Source organism: Erigeron canadensis, chromosome 7, assembly GCF_010389155.1.
Source record: "Erigeron canadensis isolate Cc75 chromosome 7, C_canadensis_v1, whole genome shotgun sequence".
Classification (NCBI taxonomy): domain Eukaryota; kingdom Viridiplantae; phylum Streptophyta; class Magnoliopsida; order Asterales; family Asteraceae; genus Erigeron; species Erigeron canadensis.
In genome coordinates this window covers 1,217,111-1,243,528 of record NC_057767.1, presented here as the reverse complement: position 1 = coordinate 1,243,528, position 26,418 = coordinate 1,217,111, and the positions used below count along the sequence as shown (strand labels likewise).

At 33.5% G+C, this 26,418-nt stretch overlaps 1 pseudogene; it reads left to right on the top strand.

Moving 5' to 3' along the window:
- Positions 1–650: 650 nt before the first annotated feature.
- LOC122607103 lies at positions 651–25,530 on the top strand (annotated as a pseudogene).
- The last annotated feature ends 888 nt before the right edge of the window (positions 25,531–26,418 follow it).

Here is a 26,418-nt window from a genome sequence, read left to right as displayed (position 1 = left end):
TTAGGAGCAGTAGAGCTAGTACCCTCATCATGGATTGATGGAACATGTGAGCCAGTGGGAGCATCACGAGCAAGTTTCCTTTTCTTCTTTGGGGTGACCACCGTACCAAAAGGAACATAAGTGTCAACACCTAAAGCAGGAAGAGAGACTGCAACTTCATTATCGGAAGGTGAATCCGAACCGGCCTCCACAAAATCACCTCCCTCAGGTGCAATAGCTATCTCGTCGGTAAACTCCTCTAAGAGAACCCTTCTTATGACCATCTTTGAGATATCCTCTAAGTAATATAAATGTGTGCAAGTAATTAGAACAAAAATAATATAGAATAATGAAAACAACAATAAAATGAATAAAGATCCAATGAAAAGTAATCCTGAGCCATACCCCGCCCTCCAACGGCTATCTTGGGAACAGCAGGATGATGGGACCATAGCTTGGATAAGCAGGTGAGATAAAGGATAGGCTCCAGAAGTACACGGTAGCACAATGGATGCACAGTCATCTTGACAACTAAAGACATGTCAAACCCGCTAGCTGGAAGCTCAAAAGACATATTTCCTTTGGACTTTTTTCGTAAGGTCCGAGCGTAAGGATAATTAGAAGATATCACGGACTATTCAACATAAAAGAACCGAGACTTCCAACTTTTAATGGAAGTCGGCACCCCGGTTACACACTCACCCACCTCATCTTCAAGACGCTTCTCAAAAGTGTACCAACTCCCAGCTTTAGCTAATGTTACCATAGGGATTCACTTGAGAAACGTGAACTTGGAAATGGTTAAGGACACTGCAATAAAAATCGGTGAAAGGAAGCCGCATGTTACCCTTATCGAAAGAAACACAATAAAGAGTAACCTTTCCTTTGGGAGCCCTAGTAGCTATATGGTATGGCTTCGGGAGCATGTATCCTAACCCGGGTGGAAACCTATGTGTCGATAAAAAGGACCCTAACTCATCAAGGCTTAAGCTACATGTTTGCCTTTTCAAGTCATTTTTTTCCATAAAGATAAGGTGAAATGGTGAGACAAACCTGAGAAAAAGTATTATGAATCGGCGACTTATGCTACAAAATCGGTAATGTAGGCTCCGGATCCGGCGACCGAGAATCGAGGAACCAAAGGAGGCTCCGGATCTAGCAGTGTATGTTCCGGATTAGATATTAGCAGTGTATGTTCTGGCGGTATATGCTCCGAAACTCAAAGAAGATCCCGGCTCTGACCGGATTAGACAGTGTACGCTCCGGAAACACAATGAAATCTATGGACTAAGTGGCTTATGCTTCGGAAACCTAATAGAGGCTCTGGATCCGGGAATCAAAAGGGGGCACTGAAAACCGGAGCTAAGAGGAAACCAAGAGGACGCTCCGGTGGTGTATGCTCCGGAAACCAAGAAGAGGCACCGGACCAACGGTGTAGGCTCCAAAAATAAATATATAAAATAAAATAAAAAGAAAGAAGAAAAGCTTCGGATCGACGACACAAAGCTCTGGATCGGAAGCAAGGACTACGGATGCCCCGACCGAGATATAGGCTACGGATGGAGCGTGCAAACCTGTGCTAACCTCCGTTTTATTAACCGTGGGAAACAAAAGGTTTTGAGAGAGAATTATGTGTGTGTGTGTATATATATATATAAGAGAGAAAAGTGGGAAGGGAAAGACAAATGAGAGCTTCCCTCCTATATATATATATAACACAATATATATATATATATAAGAAGGTAAACTAGAGTCTCCCTTCGATGGGATGTTTCACAAATCAAGAAGCATACTTGTCAAGGAATCCAGATTGAAAGACGATGCTTTTCAAAATAATAATAATAATAATAATAATAATAATAATAATTAATTATTAAAAATTTTAATTATGTAATTAAACCTGTCAAGACATCATTTTTAAATCAAATGTCTGTCAATGATTAAACACCCAAACCACGCCAAACCCGGCTAAAATAGGGCTAGACCACGACCATGAAAGTGGTTTATCCATAATGACTGCCTGGTTTAATGACAACCTTGACTTTAAAATTCTTTGGCTATTTAGACATAATCTAAGAGTCTATTTTATTAGACCCATGAAATTAGATAATGGATTGGTGACATCTAACATATTAATATTTAGCCTGTCGTTAGGCTTATTTAAATAACAAACAAGATTAAGAAAACTAACCTTATAGTAGAACTTAAGAAGTATGAATAATAACCAGGAACTTGAATACTCAAAAGCTCACGTACTTCAAACTTTTTGTTATTTTATTCAATATTTTATTACAAAGTACAAGGAAATTTTGGTACGTACAAGAACTAGTAAAAGAAAGCTTGATTTTGCTCTGGCCATTGCATGGCTTTTATGGTGCAAAAGAGATGATCTTGAAACTTGAATTGTGTCTTGGAAATTTGAGATCAACATGCATACTCCATCGGGCTCCATACGTGTCTTTCAAGTTGAATTTTTAGTTTAATTAGAATCTTATGATTTTTTGCCATATGATGACTATTGATGGAGGTAGGACCCCTTTTAACAATTGCTTTTGTCTTGTATTATTGTGAACTTTATCTCTAGTCTGATGTTGTCGGAGATTCTTGCTTATCCGTAAGACGTTTGATTAATGTTTCTTCCATTTCATCAAAAATGTCTTCCAAAGGTATTTCTTCGGATTGTGGTTGAGATTCTCCAGCTAGATAATTGTCTTAAGAATTCATGGAAGTGTTTGATTTGTTCCACTTGCTATTTTGGAGGATATCCTTTCTCATTTTCTTGAATGTAGGCTTTTATAATATCCTGTTTGGAGACCACATTCTGTCCTTATCTTCTTAGTTTTTCTTCAATTTGTTGAAGAAGGCCTAGATTCTCCTGGTTGTTGAGATATTCCTTTTGCTCTTTATATGATTCAAGAGCTTTCTTGAGTTTGTCCAATGTATCTTGGGATTGTATTAATCCCGTAGTATGATCTTTTTCTATCATTTTTCTCCAGAATTTTGTCAAGAATACCCTTTGTATACGAGGGGCATTACCTTCAGGATAATTAACTTCTGGCATCCATTTCCAAATCCATGGGATTGAGAATTCGGTAAAGAAATGTAACGAGGGTATGACCTCTTTAGAACCATTATTCTTGATGATTGCATCTTTTATTTTTGGGCTAATATTGACCCATTCGATATAAAGACTTTTATATGGATCCGGTAGAATTTGGATGGATGGTCCATGTGTTTTCCACCAAATAATAAACCAATTTGGAATTTTGCGGTTATAAACCTTTTCACAAATTTTAAAGAACCAAATATGTTTCCTTTGAGGATTTTCATATAAAAAAGCTTTATGAAAGCTATCTATATAATCCCAATAATTATATTTTACCAAAATGTGTGATTCTGCATAAGTAAATTCTTTTTCTCTTAGGGTACTAAGTCCCCATTCATCGGGTAAAATTATATGTTTTATTATTGCTTTGCTAAAATTAAAAAATTTTGAGTTTGAATTTGCGTAAAAATGTTGAAATTCACATGTACCTATAGCATTTAAAAGGGCTTCATAGTATGACCTTGGTTTGTATGATGTGGTTGCATATGATGCAGTGTCTAAATACCTTGTCATAATACTCCAGAGATCATTACCGGTTTCATAATACTTTAAAACATCTTCATGTTCTAAGGTGAATATGACCTCCTTGTAAGGAATTCGAACATATTAAGCAGCATCATCTGATTCTTCTTCTGTTGTTCCCTTGAGATATGAAGGGCTTTTTCTTTTTCTCTTCATAGAAGACTGATGGGTGGAGCAAGAGGTCAAATTACTATAGAAAGAAGAGTTGTAAACTATAGGACTTCTTTTTCTAGTAGTAAGATTTAGGGTTTTTTCGTTCCTTCTCTTCGATAAGAATATCGATTTGAAATGATAAAAATTCCTCTTTATTCTCTTGTGTTCAGCGAAAGAACTGCCTAAGCATAATTTTTCGGATCCAAACTTCTTTGTTCGTTCTAAGTCTTCGTCTTGCATAGAAGAACGCAACTGTTGCAAAACGGCTAAAAAGGGGACATCAGCTTTCTCTGTATGTGGATTTTGGAGTCGCACTGATCGACAGGAAGAGCTCAAATTAGTAGACGGAAAAGAATTACTTTGAAACATCATCAAATACGGCTACTGAAACTGAGTCTGATTCCACTTCTTTCTGGCACCTTTAGCAAGTAATTCATCTATCTATTTTACTCTCTCAGTTGGTTAGCTAGTGTCATTGTCCTTCTGCTTAGGTAATTAGTTACTGCCCGCATAATCATTGATTATTTACTTCTCCATAATATATTATCCCCTTTCTTATTTTTTTAGGAATTCTATAAATTCCTCTCTGAATTCTCCATACATATCTTCTTTTAGAGATGATGATGATGAGGAGGAGGAAGCGAGATTTGCAGCTATTAGATGTTTCCTTCCTTGTGTAACTAGGGGCCTTTTCCCATCTCTGGGTTGGCTACCTCTACCCCTACCTGGGTAGTTTCCTATTTCTCTCGAATGTGGGATCATTTGGACATTTTCTGTAAAAACTCACGAGTTAGATAATCAAGGAGACTATTATCCTCCCCTCTCTTATATAGTATCTCAAAATCAAAAGGAGCTAAGTGGGCTTGCCATCTGGCAAACATTTGTTTTGACACATCATGCTTAAAATATTTATTAACCATGAACTTAGCAGCTTCACAATCCGTTTTAATAATAAAATGTTGATTGTATAAATCTTCTTGAAATTTTAAAACACACTTGATAAACTGCGAGAATTTCATTAGCAACAGTTGCATAATTTTTTTGTGCATTGTTCCATTTTCCCGAATGGAACCTAATCAAATATTCTTGTTTATTTTCATCAATTTGTTTTAAAATTCCTCCGTATCCTATATCAGAGGCATTTGTTTCTATAATCTTTTTCCAATTAGTATTTGCCAATGTTAAACAAGGGATGTTTTTGACTCTTTGTTTAATTTTCCAGACTGTTTCAGTATGCTCATCAGTCCAAGTAGATGGAACTTTCTTTAATATATCATATAAGATAGCAGTATCTTGAGAAAGATTTTTATAAAATGGAGAAATATAATTTAAGCTTCCCAAGAATCTTTGTAATTGAGTTTTTATCTAAGATTTTATCCGGAAATTTTGTAGAAAATTCTATACTCCTATTAATATGTATTATTTTTCCCTTTTCAATATTATGACCAAGGAATCTAACATTTGTTTGGAAAAGCATCATTTTTTATTTAGAAATCACTAGACCATTATTAATTATAATTTTTCCCTTTTCAATATCTTTAGAAAATACTAAGATATCATCAGTATAGACTATAATAAAATCACTATAAGGATTAAAAATGTCATTTATAATTTTTTTGAAATTCCGACGGGACATTTTTAAGCCCAAATGGCATGACATTCCATTCATATTGTTCAAAAGGGACATTAAAAGCAGTTTTATAAGTATCATTATCACTAAATTGGATTTGTCAATATCCTGACTTTAAGTCAAACTTCGAGAATATAAGTCTTTCATGTAACCTATCTAATAAATCTTTCTTATTAGGGATTGGATATCTAATCTATTTTAAAATTTTATTTAAAGACTTATAATTTATAACAAGACGAGGGACGCCTCTTTCTTGTTCTGCATGTTTATTAACATAAAAAGCAGTACATGACCATTGTGATTTAGAAGGTTTTAATAACTTCTTTTGTAAAAGGTTGTCAATTTCCTTTTTACATAATTCAAGATATTGAGGGTTCATTTGACAAGGTCTAGCTTTGGTAGGTATTTTACTTTCATGAAATCCATCTTCATACGGCAGATTTACAATATGCTTTTTTCTATTCCAAAATGCATTTGGATGATCATCACAAATTTTTAGAGAAAATTGATTGGTTAGTAATTCTATTTTTTCTTTTAATTTGGGATTTTCTAATTTTCCTTCAATAGTGTTAATATTAATTTCTTTTTTAAGAAAGTTAACTTGCTTATTTTTTGCTATTAGCAAATCTTTTACTTCTGAGAGTGCTCTTGTAAAAGGTTAAGTAATATATTCAAGAGTTATTGCTTTATTTTTAAAAGTTTCCGTTATTCGATTTTCATTAACTCTTTGTATTGGGAATATTTTCTCAAGAAAAGGAGTACCTAAAATCATTTGATTTTTCATATTTTTGATGAGTATGAAATTAGTTGATATGCAAACATTATATTTGCATATTTTAACATTTTGTAATTTACATTTAATATTCATTTTTTCACCCCTTGCTGTGCTTAATGAATATATAGTTTTTTGAAAATGTTTAGTAGGAATTAATCATTCTTGTAGATAATTTATATCTGCTCCACTATCAACTAAAGCTATAAATTTTTTTCTATAATGATTATCAATTAATAGATTGATCTTAACAAACCATTTTCTTGAGATCACCGTTTCTAGTGTAGATAGAAAATCATCTTCTCTATTTGGAATAATTTGTATATTTTCTTCTACTGTTGAAAATTTTCCTTTTGTCTCTAAAATAGTAATTCTATTATCTAATTTATTATTGTTCTTTTTGAGGTTATTAATTTCATTTTTTAAATTATTTATCTCATGTATTAAGTCTTCCATGGAGACATTAGTAGACAAATTGTCTTTTTGTTTTTGTCTAAGTATTTTGTATACGTCAGACATTGTATAAGGTTCTGAATCATTTGACGATCCTTCACCATCCTTAGATAAATGACTAATAATTTTTGATCTTACCTCTTCATCTTGGACCATTTTTAGTACATCTGAAGTTTCACTATTTAAAACATTAATTTTTGAATCTTCAAATTGAGTTTGTATTTCATAAATATCATATTTTTCGTCTTTATTTTGAAAGCAATTATTATTACAAGAATTTTTCTCTTCTTCAGATATAAAATTTTCTTCTTTTATACAATTTATTTCTTCTTCTGAATGTATATTTTCAGATTCATTTTCAGTTTCTGAATCTGATGAGTTTGATAAGATTCTCATTAAACCTTCTTTTAAACCTTCATCTATATTGAGATTATTAATCTTTTTCTTTACTCTGTATTTATTTGCATAATGGCCTATTTTGCCACATCTATAACATGTTTTTTGGCTTATTATTATAATCTTTTTGTTTTTTATTCTTTCTTTCTTCTGTCTTTTCTCACCTCTTTATTTTGGAGGGTTTTTTATAATTTCTTTTTCGTTTATAATTTTTGTTTTGTGGACCATATTTTTCTTTTGTTGTATTTTTACATTCCTTACCAAATTGGTCACAAAAACTTCCCATTTGTTTTCTTTCTAAAAAGCTATATCTTTTTATTTGTTGATTTAATTTTATTTCATTGCACAATGCTAATCCTTCTTGGACGCATGTGCCAATTAATTTTCCATATGTATACTTATCATAATTTATTGTTGTCTCTATTCCCCTAAGAGTTCTTCTAACTCTTTCAGCAAATAAATTAGGGAGACTGTCTATAAATTTAGACTTCCAACGAAACGTATTAGAATCTGGTAATTCCATTACCCTACTTAAAAATGTATCTTTATATACCATCTACATGAGATTAAAGTTGGGCATTTTAAGCTATTTAACAAAATTCTAATATTTTCAGAATTATCTGACCATCTACCTGTAAAGTGTTCTATAATATTAACTACTAGTGAGTAGACTGCATTCATTTTTGTTGTACCATTTTCTTCTTTGACTGTATTCGGTATTTGAGTATGATCTGCGGTGGTAAGGTAATTATCCCACCATCCTTTTACTTGACCTGTAAAACTTGCAACTATCATACTTGCTACTGTCCTATCATTATTTTCATTACTATTACAAATTGTACAATAAATCATCATTCTATGTATTATATTATAAATTTGTCTTTCGATATAACCATCAATATTCCATTCGTAAATAATTTTACCGTTGTAACTATTATTTACAATATATTCTTGTTCTTCATGCAGGACGTCTTGTGGGGTAGGCCTTGGATAATAAAATAATCTTTGAGAAGGTTTACTTATTGGAAAATCGTTCTAATTTATTAATCTCATTGTTAAATTCGTCTTCCGATATATCATCATCCTTGTCTATTACATTAATATTAAAACTTTTAAATTTTTCGGCTAATAGTTTTTCTAAGTCATTTGTTGTAGATTTTATTATTGATTTCTGAAGGTGGCTGAATACTGGTTGTAGCTTCATTTATTACTATATCATTTTTGTATTTTATATTTTTAAAAAAATCTTCAACTCTTTTTTGTATTGAACCTATTTGTTCTCCTAAGACCACTAAATATAAATTAGTGAAATTATTTTGTAGTAATAAATTATTTACGTGTTCTATTGTGACACCTAGTGTATTATTTTCAAATAACTTTTTATATGCAGCGAAATTTAAATTAACATTTTCCTTTTCAATTTGGAATGGACTTTGAGGAGGATATATTGTTTTTATCATTTGTCCATTATTAAGTTTATAATCTCTTTCGATGGTACAAATAAAATTTATTATATATTTATCAACAAACCATGGTACAAAATATATTATTTTGTTTATTTTTATTAAATATTTATAAAATTATTCTTCAAATATTTATCTTTCTTTTTTTGAGAAATTCTTAAAAAGTCATTCTTTAAATGGTTTTCATTTATCTTGATTAAATTCATCAACTATCAATCTAAATTTTGTTCTAAATCCATTAAATATTAAAATCCATTTCCGAGACAGTGGGATCCTAATAATAATAATAATAATAATAATGATAATAATAATAATAATAATAATAATAATAATAACATGAAATTTTTTTTAATTAAATATATAAACAAATGTTTATTTGGAACACTTTGGAAGGAGCCCTTGTTTTTTGGTTAGGGGAAGGGTCAAGTATAATAAACACTCCAGATCGGTGTCCAGGCCCCAATGTAAATTCAAGCCAAGAGAAGGATCGTACTGAAACACGCTCGAGAAAAAATATATTGCTTAGTGCCCCTTTTTCTTTATTTTTAACTTAGCGTTTTAAGTATTACAATGCCAAGCTAGGGTGCTTGATAGTGCACCATCCTAGTTAGCAATATGGCTTGATCAAAACAATATAAAGCAACGTAGCTCCCGAATAGAAATGATTACATATAAAGCAGCGTAGCTCCCGAATAGAAATAATCACATGATCCGGACCAAGCTCCGGATTCAACATAATAGAACGAATAGAATGTCATTTGAATAACATGTGGCCGACCAGGACAAGATGACGTAATGCTAAGCCAATCATCGTTGAGGAAGGTACGCTCCCAACGGGCTCCAAACCGTTCTAAAACGTCATAGGAGATAAGTACTCATAGGAGACAAGTACTCAGATCTTGTCTCCTCGGCCTCTATAACTACTCCTCTCAATCATTCATTGGAGGATCATGTTTTCACACACTTACACACTTCGCTCTGATTATTTTAGTGGCGTAGAGTAACATCCTTCACCATTAAGAAACCACCAGTAGACATAGTCAACCTTCTTCTGACCCCTCCTTTAGCAAGTTCAACCTCCTAGTAATTAGACGACGAAATACGTTTAAACATTGCATGATTTATGAGGAATTTGACTTTTGTTGACCCGTTAGTTTTGTGTACATTTGATTGATGAGGATCGTTTACTCTATATATGATCGAGTTTGGCTATGATTTAATTGTGTTTAAGGTGAATATGCATTTATATATATATATATATACATATATATATAATGATCGTTTTTAGTCAAGTTGTGTTTGCATGAATTCAAGATGTTTTATGAGATCGAATGGTCGTTAATGTAATGGTCGATTGCTAACTGGTGGTGTAACTAGATTGATTAAGTAAATGAACTATCCATCGGTCAACCCATGCCCAAACCCATACCCAAGACCCAACCTCATCCTCTTGCATTCAATCTCCTCCCACCCACCAAATTCCTTTCACTATCTCTTTTCTCTCTCTCACTTATTGCAAGAACTCTTGCACATATCTCTCTCTCTCTCTAAATTTAATACACAAAATTAGATGTTTCTAGCAAGATTTGGTTAGGGGTTTTCATCTTTGTCATCATAATAACAATATATCAAAATTTGGGGTTTCATAGTGCAAGGATTCATTCAAAAACGGGTCAAATCCTGAATTTAGCTTTTGTGGAAGATTTTTGTAAGGTATATCCATCTCAAATTCATCATTTAAGATTTATAAACTTGTTTCTAAGCTTAACCTCTCAAACTCTTGGTAAAAATCGGATTCAAAGTGTAATTAGGTCAAGATTAGGGTTCTTGGATGTGTGAAATGGGTCATGAACGATTTTAGACAAGAAATGATGTTATGAATCGAATTTATATAGTGGGTTATGTTTGTTTATGTTCAATTTCGTCTATTCAAGCTTGAAAATGAGTTTTGGGTCAATTTTAGTGTCAAAACCTGTTTTGAGCAAGAACATGCCCAGGTGTGCCACATTGAGTATGCATGTGCCACAGTTTTTGTGTAAATTCCGAACAAGGTCAAATATGTGCCACATAATTGACAAAACTCCGAAATAGCTAAATATGTGCCACATGCAGTAATGCATGTGCCACAGTCTTTGTGTAAAGTCTCAACAGAGTCAAATATGCGCCACATGCATGTATGCATGTGCCACATATTTGCCCAAAAATCTGAAAAAGCCAAATATGTGCCACATGCATTTCCTGCGTGCCACATATTTGCTAATTATGTATATTTTGTGTTCTAAAGTGTCCCATCCTTAGTTGCTTAACCCAAACTCATTCTTATATCTTAATGATCCTTAACAAGGCACGTGTAACACTTTGATTTTTCTCCGTCAAGATTTAGTGCCAAACCTCAACTCGTGTTTACCCAAAACATTTATATCTTTAACCAAATGTTCTAAATCCATCTTATAAACCATTCTTGGGGTTGTGGCATAGTGTATGATATAATGTGACGATAAGATGTTGATGTAATAGGTTTGTGATCGTTGTGCTCCCCGCTCACCCACTTAAGCTCATTCTAACAACTTCTAAAGCTAAGGTGAGTTCGTAGCCCCTTTTCTTTATATGATTTTGGGGTGGAAAGTGTACAATGTGTTTACTCGTTTTGTTGATCATTATGTGTTCGTTTAATTGTGAATCAAGGTTGCATGAATGATTGGCTATTTTATCAAGGTTATGTGTTTGTTTGTTTTGTGAATTGAGGTTGTATGAATGTTTGGCTAGTTATCAAGGTTATGTGTTTGTTTGCTTTGTGAATCAAGGTCGTATGATTGTTTGGCTAGTTTATCAAGGTTATGTGCTCGTTTGGATTGTGAATCAAGGTTGTGTGATTGTATATGTTCATATCAAGGTTATGAGGTTCATTAACTGATCCAATCAAGGTTTCAAGGCTTGGTGATCGTTTAACGATCCCAATTATGACATCATTTAATGACCCAATCAAGGTTTCAAGGTTTTATGATCATTTAATGATCTAACTATGTTTGTATCAAGGTTAAACGGTCATTATCCCGACACTTGGTTCTTATAGTCAAAACCTACGAACTCACCAACTTTATGTTGACGTATTTTAGTACACTTTTCAGGTAATCAAGTGAATCAAAGACGTGATGGATGATTGCATTGCATGTGATAGGATTGAGCTTGGACTTTTATGGATCCGTGATTCATTGCACCCGTTCATGGGTTATGCCTAGGATCGTTAGCCATTATTGAACTATCTTTTGTAAACTATTGATGGTGTTGTGCTCCACGTGCATTATTTGATCCAAAACTTGTAATCGTATTTGAATTATGTATGGATTGCTCAAATCCTTGAATGCATTTAGTCGTCTCTACTTAATTCCCATGTCGTACTGAGCTTTTCTATTAATGCCCCATGTTTCCGCCTAGTTGGGGTGTTACAATTTACAAGTGGGTATGTGCATAATTATAAGAGTTACTAATTGATGATCCATGTAAGTGCGATTTAATGAGAAGTTTTGAAATTCCATTAGTCTTACTATTGGGGATGATGCGGAAGTTGAAAGATTGGAATGTGAAAAAGACTAAATAATTCACGATTGCTATGTTTAATTTCATCTGCATTATGTATATATAATTGTGTGTGTATCTGTTTATAGATACATTTGTGAAGTACTTTGGAAAGTATGGAGAGATAACCGATTCGGTTTTAATGAAAGATCGGACAACTAGAGCAAGGGGTTTTGGGTTTATAGCATATGTAGATCCTTGATCCTTCTGTTGTTTGATACTCCTATTTTTGAAAAACATGTTATCAATTGCTAACAGGTTAGTTTATTTTGCATTGTTTGTATTTATTAAGAACTTTTATTTTCTTTATAAATATAATGTTACTATTTTGTATTGTGTTATTTTGATTAGTAAGCAAGATCATAAGATGGTAAATGTTGTAAATATAAATATGGATGTTTTGGTTTTATGGAGTGGTCGCATTAGGCTTTTAAGGTTTTGCCAAAGAGCCAATGGTTGGTAATGCACCCTTGGCCCTTAGGCTTTAAGGGTTTTGGGCATGTGATTTGGCTTTTAAATTATGCTATTTTTTGCAATGATTGGAATTTTGTGTAGTGTGATCTATATGTTTACATTTGTTAGCATCTGTAGAGTAGCTGTCTTTTATACATTATTTACCTTTTGGTGTCGACGCTTGTAAGGAGTTAAAAGAGGTGCATCTTTCTACCATTAGGAGACTATTCTTCTAAACATAACCCAACAGAATTATGGGATTTTCAATAGACCCCTGTTATTAGTAGTAGTTAATGACTCGATCTAGCAAGTACACGGGTTAATTTTTATTTTTGTTGCAGACTTTATTGTCAAGTTTCGTAATTGAGTATCTCGATATATGTATCATGTATGGATAAATATGTCTATCGGTGGTTTTGTTATTCTAAAGGATTATGAATGAATATTTTGACAAATTGAAATTAAGAGGACTATCCCTAAAGGCTCTGGTGAATAGAAAGATTTTAAAACTAAAAAGATAATTGTTGGTGGTATCCGAATTATAGTTAACGAAGGTGAGCACATAACTTTTTTTAATAACTAAATTTTTTTATTTGTATTTCGATTTATAATGATAATTGCTTTACTAATTCGTCGTTGATTATAACATGATCCAATCGCTGCTGAGTTTCTTATGTATTGTGTTCAAATAAGTTCGAAGTATTCTTCTTGAAGTTTTGAAAGATAGTTGGATATCCTTTATTGCAATAAGCCCTTTAGTAATTAACATGATTAATGGATAGAAGACACTACATAGTTTTAGCAGAGTGAGTTGTGATCATGGTCACCCTGGAATTTCCTTCAATTGTAGCTCTATTCGATTGGTGGAGATTGTATGATCACTATGTGCCTTTGTATCTTTGTTCGTTCTCATAGTCAAATCTTATTGCAGGATAGGCCTATGAAGGTCAATGGCGTGATTCAATCTATAGTTCGGTCACCAAATGGGTCATTTAAAAGTGTTTGAATCAGGCCGAGATAGACCAGTAAGCATCAATTCTTTCATTTTGTAATAAAAATGTGTAGTAATCTAATGCTTAAGTATTGATTGCAAAAACAATATTATTATTTATTACAGTGATGATCTGAAGTTTTGAATATAAAAATATCTAGGTGACGTTTGACCCATTCAACCTATCTAACAGTTGTCATATTTGACATCTTCCCTGTTTAGCCTAATCTATTTGAAGTATAGCACAACCCAGATTGTCCAATTCATAAGGAAATGGGTCAATATGCCACCTCTCATTTAAGCATTCTCTACGTTGTTGAAGTTATGCTTTGACTAATGTTTCTTTTCTTTAATTTACAGTCATTTCACTATTGCAAGTATATATGGGATGAAAAGCAATTGTGTCTGGGAACACAAGAGTAAAAAGGACGACGTGATGCATGGATGTGGGCATAATGCTCGTACGCTTCTTGGTGCTGCTACTTAATGAAAAGACAACGTTATATGGGATGAAAAGCAATTGTGTCTGGGAACACAAGAGTAAATAGGACGACGTGATGCATGGATGTGGGCATAATGCTCGTACGCTTCTTGGTGCTGCTAAGCTACTTAATGAAAAGACAACGTTAAGCCCGTTAAGGTATGTTACTATATGGTTATCAATTTAGTTTTAGGTGGGATGTTTGAATGGGCATTTTTCCCAATATGTGACAAAAACCTGTATTTTGGGTATTGAGGTCATCTAGACTAATGTTTGGCTTTATAATGATGGAGTTTAAACCTTTTGAGGCTTATGATAGTGATTTATGTTTAACAGAAAATCCATTACTAAATTATCTATTAAAAGTGATGTGTTTGATCTTAAATATTGAAGTTTCTCTTTACACATGCTTACACTTGATCTTTCTTTTTTAAAGTGTTTAAGTGACACTCCTAAGGAAATTATTTGTAGAAAAGAGAAAAGATCTATTACCAACTTTTCAAAAAGTTACTTTTATACTTTTGGCAACTTAACATTCCTTCATCGTTTCAAACTCAATGGACTTGGTTAAAAAAAAGTTCTTTATACCTTTTAATTTTATTAGACATAGCACGGAGCTTTAAAGTTTAGTGGACGAAATGCAAAACGGGTGACTTGGTTAAAACCCGGGTTAGGATTAAAACAATTGACATTTGGCGTAAATCTATTTGGGTCGACCCGAAAGACTTTCTCTCGGTCAGGATTTTATGTATGTAACAAAGTCTTTTAATTTCTTTCTTGCAAGTAATATTTGTGTCAGCGTCTTACATATGCCATGCATAAATGGATATACATGAAAATAACAAAAAATGACATGTATAAACATAATGCTTCGATTTGGCCAAAATAGTTGGTTTGATACCCCAAATCATAAATCAAAGTGCATGCATCAGTATGTTATTTTTTAAAACCAGCTATACTAATGATCGAAGGGAGACTGACAAAAAAGGAAATGGATACATTTAATGTGTATAGATATCTCATATAGTTTTTTTTTTAGCTAATTTGCTATTGATTTGACCATGATCTAAACAGGGGCTTCTGATATGAGGAGGAGAGAACTGTTGTGTTGGAACGTTTGGCAAACATAGACACTATTGCACTGGACAAGGTATTGAAACACACGATAACTTCTACCGTCACATCTTTGATACCGGTTTTTGTTAAAAAATGATATACTTTCTGGGTTGTTTATTGTATTCTATGCTTAAAACCAAACTTGAGATGATTAATTCTGTATCAGAAACAATGGCTTTTGCCTTTACCAACAGTTGACCGCCCATTCACTTCCCTAATAATTATTCGGCCTTCTCTCGATATTTAACTTAATCATTCATTATTATTACAATTAACAACTTGGTATATTGTAATACATATATTGTGTTAATTTGCTTAACATATCATACGACTATTATCAACCAGTAATTAAAGTGTCTGAACTAGTGAAGACTGCTATATATTGATTAAGTGATTAGGGCTCATTGGTTTACACTTCTGACTCTCCATACATTAAATGTTTTTACTGGCATTTATACTATTAGTAGGGTTACCGGATAGTGCGATGCACGACGTTGTGCCAGCACGTTTTGTTCTTTCAAATTGTATACAAGGTAAACATGGAAGCATGATGGATGTTAAATTAGGATCGGAAACACAAAGATATGCCGTTGTATTGATTAAATAAAGCATATATCTAATGGAAGGATGTATGATTGATTTAGATGATCGTGAGAGTTCACTAACAATGTTCAATAAAACAAGTTAGCAGAATAAATTACATATATTGTATCAATAACCATCTATGAATCAATGAGTTTTTAAGGTTAACAATGCCATTTTGCATATGGATGTAGGGTTAAATATATACGACATTCTATATGGTGGTTATGAATACAGTCATTGAAATTATGTTTGTGGAGTGTTATAAACAAGTATTATCTTCAATGATATATATAATTCATGAAGCTGTTGGACTCCTATATTGATATTCTTTGGTAATTGATAGGCCGGTGTTACAAAACATACATCTATATCTACCAAGTTCGATGGTTGGTTTGGTATTATGTCGGTCGAAAAAAAGCAAAGGAAAGGTAGGAAAGAACCTAGAAACGTCACAAGCAGTTAAAGAATGGAAGACTATCTATTGGGCTACCCGATGGAAGTGTTTCCTGGAGCTATTATTTATATACTATATTATAAAGCAGATTCTCCTTACCTAACATTTTAAGTTTCAATATTTACTTTCCCAAAATGCTCCTTTCATCAATTCTATATTACCAAACACTCTTTCCTACTCCTCAAATCTCAACCAATAATCTTTTTTCTCTCCCCTCCAAAAATCATTTATTCCTCCAATTCATTCAAAATCTTTTATCTCACAAACCGTACATCAATAATTTATAAAAATTATATGGGTGTTTTTAAAATTTCATGCTTTTACATTAGATATGTCATTCGATATACTTTCGACGAATTTTTAAATCCGATGGCAGAATTCGTACGGTTAAGGCATTTGGCTATCACCCTTTATGACCTATCACCCCACCATCTCACCGCCGCAACGCGCGGGTACTTACTCTTGTTTAGTATAAACATCATCCAATTGATAATTGGGATGTATATCAATTCCTGAGTAAACATGTATGATGATAGGCAGGTGTTACAAAACATACATCATCCAATTGTTTTATTTAGTATAAACTCTCCAAAATTTTATATCATGAAATTGATTTATAATTCTATTGTATAATTTGATGTTTGAGTTTACAAATGTCATACTTCATTTTGAATGGCAAAGACAGTAATTATCGTAATATTATATTTATTTTTTACTTACCATTTTAAAGGCCCAATTGTTACTTTTGAGTTCGGCCTTTTTTTTTTTCTTTCTCTCGAAGATAACACTTGATTTATATATGTCTGCATGCATGTACTATATCTCTATATGTATAATTTATTACATGTCTATAAGGAAAAACTCGCTATTTTAGGGACCACTAAAAACACTTCTTAATAACTATTTTTTATCATCTTTGACCACCACCACCATCATCTCCGACTACCACCATGATCGTCCGGTGACGACGACCACCGCCACCACAACTTACACATACAAGTTACAACTAACACGTGTAAGTTACATGTCCATAATGATGTTTAATTTAAGGGATTCCTAATCTAACTCACCCCTATATATATATATATGCATGTATGATGGATGTATTATATATATGTCTATACTATACGAGTCTTTATACTCGTACGATGTATGGTAGCTATATAGATTGTATAATAAAAAAGTGTTGAGTCAAGGATTCGTTGAGAGACTCAACGAGTCACTTCACCAGCGAGCTCTCAGTGACCTATATTATCTTCGAGTTAAAGGATAAGTTCAATGACTCATCGTCATATTTTGTAAGTCAAATATGGGCGGGAAAATGAAGATAAGGAGGATGGTCCCAAAGACACGTGGTGCAAGATCAAGATGAAGCCATGTGACCTTGTACCAGTCTAGTACCAAGGAGTTTTCTCTTTCATGCCGATTTGGGAAACAAACAAGATGAAGAAAGAAGAACTATGCAGATCTGAGCCATCCTCCAATAGATGGTTCACAACCTCCATGTGTCAACATCTATTGGGTTGCCATGTGATTCTCAACTCTGCCTATATAAAGAATCACTTAACCTTGCCTCCGTCCTATTGGTCTTTGCATCTTGCATACTTAGAGTTTTCTTTGTATTTCATTGTTAAGTTTTTGGTGTGTCGAAAATTTTAATAATCTTTTCTTTTCTTCTTTGTTCTTATTGTAAAACCAACCGACCATGTATTCACTGTTTAGTTTATAATACATATAACTAAACTTTCTTTCTTTCTTTCTTGTTCTTGTTTTAAGTAGTTTATATTAGTTGTTAAATTACAATAATCTTGCAAATGTTGGGACTTTCAAAAAGTTTGAATATGTGTGATACATGATTCGTGAGAATAAAATAAATTATGGTTAAAGTAACCGATGATAGAGGATAAGTTATAATAAACATGTAGTGATAAATATAATATATGTTCGCTTAAAGTTTTGGATTTACATTAATTTTTTACAATCACCCCAAAATCGGAACTTGTAAGCATATTGAATAACGGCAAAAAACCTTGTAATTTCATATCGTAAACTCAAATTTTTAAAGTTTTCATGTTAATAATTTATTATAAGTAATAAGAGTTTAAGAATTAAGAAAGAAAATTAAAGAGACAATTTTATTAATGAAAATCGATCAATCAAATAAGGTTCTAATGTGTTTTGTATTTATAACTCTAGACTTAAAATTTAATTTTAAATCTAATAAAGAAATTGAATTTATATACAATTATAAAAACTAATTTAGTAAAATAAATTAATTAAAAAGAATCTCAAGAATATCATAGTCTATTGGTAGAAGTTTATGAGTGAAAGGTTTAGAATGCAAAGTGTTATGATCAATTAATCACCTATGTAATAATAAGTTGAACATGAAGATAAAAGTCAAATAGAAAAGTCAATCTTTTATAATTTCTCTTTGAGTGGAGAATAAAAAAGTAAAAACGACCAGTGAAACAAAAAGTCTAACAACGTAGTAGATTTTTAATCATTTAGCGGGATATATATAGCAAGGTCCGAGGACACGTTGTCATCGCCGAAAGATTTTCCTTAGCTTTGGCGTTTTGTCTTGTAATGGATGAGCGGCTACATACAAGATTGTTGTCATATTGTTTTAGTCTTTTTAATTGTCTTATATTACTGTCTTACTTTGGTCTTTTGCCTAAAGTGATTCTAATTTATGAAAACAGTGTATATATTTGGTCTTGGACTCTTGGTTAATTAATTAGTTAGTTTGTCAACTAGAGTATATTTCTACTTGGTTGCTACATGAGGCCTATCTAGTTAATTAGTTTTGTTACTCATTATTTCATTGTATTCATATACTTGGATATATATGCACATCTTTATTATTATTCTTCTACTCAGTCGAACTTATAGTATTTGTTTTTACTTCTTATAAAATCTGAGTTAAAAATAGTGTTTTCATTGTTATCACCTATGATACAAAAATATTGTTTATTGAGGGAAGCATAATCCTTTCAGTTTCATTCCTTGATGGAATGGAATTAAAAAACAAAATTGACGGTTTTAGTTGGAATCTCATTTTGTGTTAATTGAATCAGTTATTCCATTCCAAGAGGCTGCGAACCAAACATATTAGTATTTTTAGTTGCGCGTTGCGTGCATTCCAGGATACAGGGATATCAATCTATAGACAATAATATCGATATTAACTAGGTCCGTTTGTTTTTTCTTAACCATTAAGTGATGTGTGGATTAAGTGGCTGAATAAAGCAGTACAAAATGTTGTTTGTAGACTTTAGAGAGCGAGATGGAAATAAATGAAGAATCCACCACCCTTTGAGTCTTCATGTAATCCCGAACTGAAGAAGCCATCTCGCATTTTGTGAAGGTGTGAACCGAAGAATCTTGCTAGGTTTGCTATGTTTGTCATGTTTCTTTGCTATCATGTGTATCATGTTTCCTTATCACATGAATCGAAAGGCTTGAGTTTATCTAAACCTGGATTGTGGCTTCTTACATGTTCCATTTGTTTGATAGTGTGTTGTTTTGTTACTCATTTACATGCTCATATGTTTGATTGTGTGTTTTGCTTTGTTGCTAATTACATGCTCATATGTTTGATTGTGCGTTGTTTTGTTGCTCATTTACATGCTCATGTGTTTGATAGTGTGTTGCTTTGTTGCTCATTTACATTCTCATATGTTTGATAGTGTTTTGTCTCATACTATTTTGAATGTGTTTCATCACTTACTACTTTACAAACATATCACTAATTTGTCTCAGTTTTGCAATTTCTTTTCTAAGAATCAAACTATTCCAACAAAAATTCCTAACTTTTCAAAAATCAAGCATATAGCTAGCTGAAGTATATCAACACCAAGTTATCAACTAAGACAAGGATATTGATATCAACGAAGACAATGATATATATATCTAGACACCTATATATATATATATATGTAGATGAATATTGCCAAACACTCAAAACACTTAACAATATGCCATTATATTGATATCTACTCAGAATTTTCTAAACACTCAAGAACACTAATTTTCCCTCCAAAAGGTTACCCTAGAGTCAACGTTTTTCCCAAACTCACCAAATCGATCAAACTTCTCAATATTGAAGTGCCAAATTTTGAGTTAATGAGAATCCGAATCAATCCAAAGCAAATTTATCACAAGTTAAGCAAGCTGAATGATTTTTTCAGCAAATTGACATTTGCTTGGGTAAACCCGTTACTTGTTTTAGGTTACAAAAAACCATTGGTTCTTGAAAATATTCCTGTTCTAGCATCGGTAGACCAGGCATCCATTGCTCATGAGAAATTCATTAAAGCATGGGATTCACTTCATGCAGAAAAAACCATGAAGAAAGTGAACATGGTTCCAAATGCATTGGCCAAAGTTTATTTCCATGAGATGGTTTTCTCGGGGCTATGTGTTCTTCTTAGAACAATAGCTATTGTTTCTAGCCCGTTGATACTCTACGCCTTTGTTCAATACAGCAGCCAGGATATAAAAGAATTACATCATGGACTTGTAATAGTTGGATACTTGATTTTAGTCAAGGTAACCGAATCAATTTCTCACCGGCAATTTTTCTTCAATGCAAGAAGAACTGGTATGAGAATGAGATCTGCTTTAATGATGGCAATATATGAGAAGCAACTTAAGCTTTCGAGTCATGGAAGAACAAGGCATTCAACTGGGGAAGTTATGAATTACATAGCGGTTGATGCATACAGAATGGGTGAATTTCCTACGTGGTTTCATACGTTTTGGTCTTACCTACTTCAGCTATTTTTATCGATTGGTGTCTTATTCTTCATAGTAGGAGTAAGTATTTTCCCTGGTTTAGTCCCTCTCCTCGTATGCGGGCTTCTAAATTTTCCATTCGCAAAATCTATTCAAAAGTGTCAGACGGAGTTCATGGTTGCTCAAGACAAGAGATTGAGATCCACCTCTGAGATCCTAAACAATATGAAGGTTATCAAGTTACAATCTTGGGAAGATAGTTTCAAGAACTTAATCAAATCGTCAAGAGAAATAGAACTACATTGGCTGCGTAAAGCTCAGTTTCATAAGGTGTATGGAATGATGTTATATTGGCTGTCACCGACACTTGTTTCTTCGTTAATCCTATTTGGATGCGTGCTGTTTGGTGGCCCTTTAGATGCTGCCACTATCTTTACCATTTTAGCAACGTTACGTGCTATCTCTGAACCTATAAAGTATTTGCCTGATGCATTTTCTACATTGATTCAGGCCAAAGTATCCTTTGACCGGATCAATTCTTACTTGGATGACGATGAACTTAACGTTAACAGGATGGAAATAGACCAAGAAATTGACAAATCACATTTCTGTATCAGAGTTCAGGATGGAAATTTTGCTTGGGATCCAGAATCCCCCACAACAACGCTAAGAAATATAAACGTTGACGTAAAATGTGGGCAGAAAGTTGCAGTTTGTGGTTCAGTTGGTGCTGGAAAATCATCTATGCTTTATGCTATACTTGGAGAGATAGCCAAAACTTCAGGAACAGTGAGTTCATAAATTGCATGCTTCATATTGTATCTTATAGTAATGACATCTCCCTATCTCCCTATACTACCAAAGGAGGAAACCCCATGACATAAGAAAAGCTTATGTACGTGTCAGCCAAGAGTAGGCTAGCCAACAATGTTTATTTATGTCATGCTGATTTTTTTATCCACTGACCAATTTTTATTTTTATTTTTTGCTGTTTTAGTAATATTTATGTGTGTTTATATATATATGATATGTGTTAAAAAAAAAAGCACCAAAAGTGAAAAATATAAAACCCACCGAAAACTTGAAATTTTCGACAAAGTACAGTGGTTGTTAGCCGAAATTTAAAGAACGTATATATCCGGTTATTGTATCTTATAGTAATGACATTTAAGTTTATATATAAATTTGATCAATTCATATTCTTGCTTTCAGGTGGATGTTTATGGATCAATTGCTTATGTTAGCCAAACATCTTGGATCCAAAGTGGAACAATTCGAGATAACATATTATTTGGGAAGCAAATGGACACAACAAAATATGAAAAGGCCATAAAGGCTTGTGCTTTGGATAAGGACATAGAAGCTTTTAAACATGGAGATCTAACAGAGATAGGACAAAGAGGAGTCAACATGAGTGGGGGACAGAAGCAGCGAATTCAACTCGCTCGAGCAGTCTATAATGACGCCGATATATATCTTCTTGATGACCCTTTCAGTGCAGTAGATGCACATACCGCATCAAGTCTCTTTAATGTGAGATTTCAACTTCTTGAAATGGCATTTACTTGTGATCAGATTGACCTATTTTATTTTCATTATTGTTGGAAACTAAATGTCACATCTGCTGCTGCTGCTGCTCCAGGATTGTGTTATGACTTGTCTGGAGGAAAAAACAGTCATTCTTGCCACTCATCAAGTGGAGTTCCTTTCGTCCATCGACAATATACTGGTAATAATAACGATTATACGTTATGAATATTCTTAAACAGATTAATGTTGTACGTGGCTATTTAATCAGTTTATAGATCAGTTGTATTTTTTATTCTCCTCTTAAAAGGTTATGAAAGATGGCCATGTTACGCAATCAGGAACATATGAGGATCTTTTGATGGTAGGAACAGTGTTTGAAAAGCTTGTGATGGCTCATAATGATGCCATTACAAAATTTGATCCTTCAACAGAAGAAATTATAAGAGAAGATTGTAGAGTAGAAAATATCCATCAATGCATAAAAAACACAAATAAATGCTACACCACAGAACAGGGTGAAGAAAAGATATCAACAGAGAACTTGGCAGGATCAATACAGTTGACTGAAGGAGAAGAAACGGAGACTGGGGATGTTGGATGGAATGCATTCTTAGATTACATCATCGTCGCAGAAGGATCATGGTACCTCTCTTTGTGTGTACTAATGTTTATCTGTTTTGCGGCACTTCAGGCAGCAGCCGGTTTTTGGCTAGCAATTGGTATTCAAATACGTGAACTCTCGCCCATTATGTTGATTGTTGTGTACACTTTGATTTCAAGTACAAGCATCTTCTTTGTTTTCCTGAGATCATTGTCTTCCACTCTTTTGGGATTAAAAGCTTCCAATTCGTTCTTCCAAAAATTTACGGATGCAATATTCAGTGCTCCCATGCTCTTCTTTGACTCAACTCCAGTTGGAAGAATTCTGACTAGGGTAAGAGTTCGGTGGTTTGGATTCAGAAAAAACAAATAATGGTGTCGAAACTAAAAAATGTGTGCTAACCTACTGTTTCCTGCAGGCCTCATCTGATGTGAGTGTAATTGACTTTGACGTACCATTCTCGTTTTCATGTGTTGTTGCTGGTATTGAAATACTGATCATGATTGGCATTATGGCCTCGGTGACCTGGCAAATTCTTATTGTAGCCCTCTTAGCTACCGTAGCTACAACGTTTGTTCAGGTGAATCCCTATAGTGAATTTTGAAAAGTTTGATATTTTTGATATACTGAATCAATGAATCAACAAGAGCATTGCAAATTAAGTAAAACTAATTTAACTTAATCCTTATTAGCCTCCCAAAGATACATACAAGGTGGAAGCCTGAAAATTTCTGTAAGGCCCCTTTGCCGGCATAACATCTTTTTCAACTTCAGGCATATTATCAGCCAACTGCAAGGGAACTAATGAGAATAAATGGAACCACAAAAGCACCAGTGATGAACTACGCATCTGAAACGTCACTTGGAGTGGCAACAATACGAGCATTTAAGATGCAAGATATGTTCTTCACAAAATTTCTCAAGCTAGTGGATACAGATGCAAGTACATTTTTTTTCTCAAATGCAACCTTGGAATGGTTGATATTGAGAACGGAAGCTTTTTCAAATGTGACCTTGTTCACGGCTGCTATTTTCCTGGTTTTTATACCAAATGATATTGCGTCTCCAGGTATGTGCAATTACAACTCCATCCATGGTTCACCGTGCACTATAAGTTACACATTCTGGGAATACATATATTAATTCAATCAATTTGGTCTCCGTATATATAGGTTTGGTTGGCCTTGCACTTTCATATGCACTAGCGCTATCAAGTACCCAAATATTCATCACTAGATCGTATTGTAGCTTGGCCAATTCCATCGTTTCAGTAGAAAGAATTAAACAATTCATTCACATTCCACAAGAACCACCTGCGATGGTAGAGAATAATAGACCGCCACCATTCTGGCCTTCCAAGGGAAGGATAGAGGTCAAGGATCTAAAGGTAAAAGCATATCATTTATCAGGTCTTCTAATTAAATTGACTATATATATCATGGGACCAATGCTTTTGAAGCTGAAAAAGTTAATAAAGAGCTTATGTAAGGAATGTTGATGGGATTGTGGATGTATGCAGTTGAGATATCGTCCAAATGCACCACTAGTTCTTAAGGGAATCACTTGTGCATTCGAAGAAGGGACTAGAGTAGGGATTGTTGGAAGGACAGGAAGTGGGAAGACAACAATGATAACATCGTTGTTTCGTTTGGTAGAACCTGATAGTGGAAGAATTCTTATAGATGGACTAGACATTTGCTCAATAGGGATTAAAGATCTTAGAGTGAAACTAAGTGTCATCCCCCAAGAACCAACCTTATTTAGGGGCAGCATTCGAACAAACTTAGACCCTCTTGGACTATATTCTGATGACGACATATGGAAGGTAACAGAACCATCTATACAATCCATACGCTTATTATGTAAATACGTTTGTAACTCTAATTGATTTGCAGGCTTTAGAAAAGTGTCAACTTAAACGTGCCATCAAAAGTCTTCCAAATTTGTTGGATTCATCAGGTTAGTACTTCATAGGAAAATCGTGCCAAAATCTAATACAAGATATTTGACTGTAACCATCTTTACCCACGTGCCAGTGAGTAATGAAGGAGAAAACTGGAGTGCTGGACAAAGACAGTTATTCTGCCTAGGAAGAGTATTACTCAGGAGAAACAAAATCTTAATACTCGATGAAGCCACTGCATCCATCGATTCAGCCACAGACACCATTCTACAAAGAATCATAAGGGAAGAGTTCTCAAGTTGCACAGTCATAACTGTAGCTCACAGAGTTCCAACTGTTATAGATAGCGACAAGGTCATGGTTCTTTCTTTTGGTACGTAAGCCCTCGCTCCCAACATTGGTCGTAATTAACATTTTCCTACATGTTAAGTTGAACAAAATATCAAATGATTAAATGGTTTCTGCTAAGAAACTCACCTAATAATTATACAGGGAAAATGGTGGAGTATGATGAGCCTTCAAAGTTAATGGAGACAGATTCCTTATTTTCCAAGCTTGTAGCTGAATATTGGTCTAGTTGCCGGAAAAGGTCTACTGTTCAGGAATTCAATGAATTACAGTTATAAACACCATCCATATTTTCAAATACAATAACTTTATCTCTACAAACATATATAGAGATGTATATGAGTGTAAAAAGTATTTCAATTTTCAATAGTAGAAGGGGAAGGGTCAAATGGATCTAAGAGGACTCCCATTATGGAGCCAGTGGTGTGGACTTAAGCTTTTCAGGGGCCTTAAGCGAGATTAATTTTGGGAGCCTAATTGATTAAGATACAAATTAAAGTAAATATAGGAACTAAAAAAAAAATAGTTTATCTTATATAGTAGGCTCCTATGTGAAAAAGAACGCAAAGAAGTAAAATTTTATTGCACCATCTTTATGAGAAAGTCTTTCGTATAATCAAAGATTTATCACTAACTCATTGTTGGAAATCTTTTCTGAGAGAGAAAATTAATGGTCACACTTTTTTAATTTCTTAATAGTTAGTTTTTTTTTCCTTTTTTCCTTGAAGGTTGTAACTTCATTTGTGTGATGTCTTTTTTTTTAAGCTCAATCATTAGACCATGATGTTTATTTGCCTATTTGTTTTATTGGGCATTTTTGTTACCCTTGTATAGTAATAACATCTAACATAAAAGTTCAAAGTATAAAACATTAAGCCCAAAATATAAAAATTAAAGCCTTTGTATTTTGGGGGCCTTAGGCCCATGCCTAACCTCCTAGTATTGTAAAGTCGGCACTTTATGAAGCATACCAATTGCTCATCCACACGCGTCACTTATGTGGAACTATCTGCACCTTCTGGTCCCTTTTTGTCACTTTTTTACTTCGTTTGGTTAGCCGACGAGCCAAAGATGAGGTGTGCATAGGTCCACTTAATTTCTTAACCACAAGCGCTTTTTTTTATCTGATAAAAGGTAGTATGGTGATAGAAAAAGGTAAAGCAATG